Source organism: Cajanus cajan, chromosome 5, assembly GCF_000230855.2.
Source record: "Cajanus cajan strain Asha chromosome 5, NIPB_CcT2T_4, whole genome shotgun sequence".
NCBI classification, from domain to species: Eukaryota; Viridiplantae; Streptophyta; class Magnoliopsida; order Fabales; family Fabaceae; genus Cajanus; species Cajanus cajan.
The window spans coordinates 63,810,653-63,813,459 of NC_138521.1; positions in this window are offsets into that span (position 1 = coordinate 63,810,653).

A 2,807-nucleotide genomic window follows, 5' to 3' on the forward strand; every position below is an offset into this window, starting at 1 on the left:
TTTTTTTTTTTGCATCTATCTCTTCAACTTAATGGATTCACTTCTCACTCATCACTCATTTTGATTCAGTCAACAATGCTTCTATAATTTCTGTTCTTAGCTGATTAGTTTGCTTATTGTTTTCCATATTGTTATTTTGATTGTGTCATCTATATTTTTCCCCTTAGTTCACATATAACAGTGAGTGGTAAGGCATGTGTAAATTAACAGATGGTACATAGGGACATTCCATTGGTCAATATAATCTTCACTTTGTTTATTGTAGGAATTGAAAGATAACTTCGTAAATGGTGTGATGAAATTTTAGGAATTGATATTGCATTACTATTTTATATTATTACAATGACTAACTACTTATCTTGTCTCTCTTTGGCATATTTTATTTTTATTCATGAAAAAACTAAAACATGAAAACTTTAATTTTGTATTTATAATTATAATTTAGATGTTTGAGTGGTTTAACTGAAAAATAAAAAATATATAAAAATAACATTGTGTACTTCACTTTTAAGATCATAAAAAATAAAATATTATGACCACATTAAATATGTTAAATTCATGTTATATTTTAACTAATAATTATAGTTTGAATTTATGGAAACATGATATTATTGATCTTCCAATATTGTTACTTTCTCGTAGGATTGGAATTTGGTAACACCTATAACTTCATCATGACTTTTATGACTTTTTTAATATAAAATTTTGCATCTCATTAATATAAAATATAAAATAGTGTCTTATTTATTTAAATAATAGTAAATGTATGTGTGAAGTATTTTGAATTTTCTATGTAACAATAAGTTTTCAAAGAATAAGAAATATATGCACTTAAGCTTTAAGTTCTACTTATGATAATAAATTGAAAGATATTAGCAATGTATAAGTAACCATGATGTGTTTTTATATGAACAAAATCGAGAAGATTTAATTTGAGGAATTTGAAAAGGGTCAAGATGGCTTATTACAATAACAAAATAAAAAATGACTTAAAGTTGATTTAGTCAATAATGTTTCTATATTTTATGTCTTTAACTTATAAGTTTACATTATTTATCGTATTAGTATTTTGATCGTCACTTATTTTTTCCCCTTAACTTACATGTGTCAGTGAGTTGTTAGAAATTTATAAGTTAAAAGATATAACGAACATTCCATTTGTTATTATGACTTATATTTTGTTTATTGTATAAATTGAAAGATTAAATTACTAAATGGTGTGATGAATTGTCATAAGAAAAAATTAATAAGACAAAATTCAAGGAATTTTAGAAGACTTTCTTTTAGCTATTTTTCTTTTAGATACATTTAAGATTCAATATCACCAATAATTGGATTAAGTTGTATTAGCTAGTGATGTTTTTATATTTTATTTCCTTAATTTATATGTTTATGTTTTTTTAATCTTTATTCATTATAACTTATTGTCATATTCAATATTATATATATATATATATATATATATATATAAAGAAAAGGTTATAATAATACCGGTGTAACTTTTATTAAATATTATATCATTCAATAACTTTATATTAATTGTAAATTTTGTAAATTTAACTGTTAGATTGAAAGTTCTTTTCTCTTAGATCATATACACAAAATTTTATATTAATCCAAGATGATTTGATATTTCATTCTTATAAAACAAATTTGACGTAATATATTTATTTTAAAATATATTAAAATATTAACACTTTTTTGAATTCGAGTGAGTAAAATATTAACACTTTGATTGCCTTAAAGTTGTTGTTCAAAATTAATAAAATTTGATATAAACATATAAAGTGATATGAACTTTCAATCTAACGGTTAGATTTACAAAATTCACATTTAATATAAAGTTATTGAGTGATGTAATATTTAATAAAAGTCACACTTACTAAGTGTTACACCGCTCAATAACTTTATATTAAATGTGAATTTTGAAAGTCAAAGTGTTCATATTTTAGTATATTTTGAAATATATATATTACGTCAATTTTATTTTATGAGAATGAAGTATCAAATCATCTTATATTAATATAAAATTTGATATATATTATCTAAGAGATATGAACTTTCAATCTAACGGTTGAATTTTTAAAATTCATATTTAATATAAAGTTATTGAGGAGTGTAACACTTAGTAAAAATTACACCGGTATCGTTTGAACCCTCCTCATATATATATATATATACCAAAGTAGTTCAACAGTTTTTTTTTATTATTATTAAAACTGTAACTTAACATTTCTCATCCAACAATTTACTATTTAATTAATTACACGTTTATTAATTAAATTTAAAATGTGCAGTTAACTCACACCTATACACATTCTCCATCCATACATGTGTCCCGATGAAACATTCCAATTATCAAAATTAAAAGGGCCAAATGTATTAATTAAATTTGAAATTTGTAATATGAAATTTTATGTTCTCCATGGGTGAATGCTCCCAAACATTTCAGTTAACAAAATTGAAATGGCTAAAAATAAATATTTTAGTTTTTACAAAAGGTTTTGTTTTGTGATAAACTGATTAAAGATCGAGTTAATAAAAAAAATTGTCCACTTTATTAAAATTAGATTTTTTTATTATTAAAAGGACGTTTAATTGATTGATCTACTAATAGGATATTAAAGACGTATTATTTATCTTCATGATAAACATTTAATACATCGTACAAATAAAAAGCAAATTCAACAAATTTTGATTGATTATCACAAAAGAAAAATTAAGAAGATCAATATTAGATCTATTTATGTTTTTAAATTAAATTAACATTTAATACTAAATATATGTATTTTATGAGAGGATTTTCT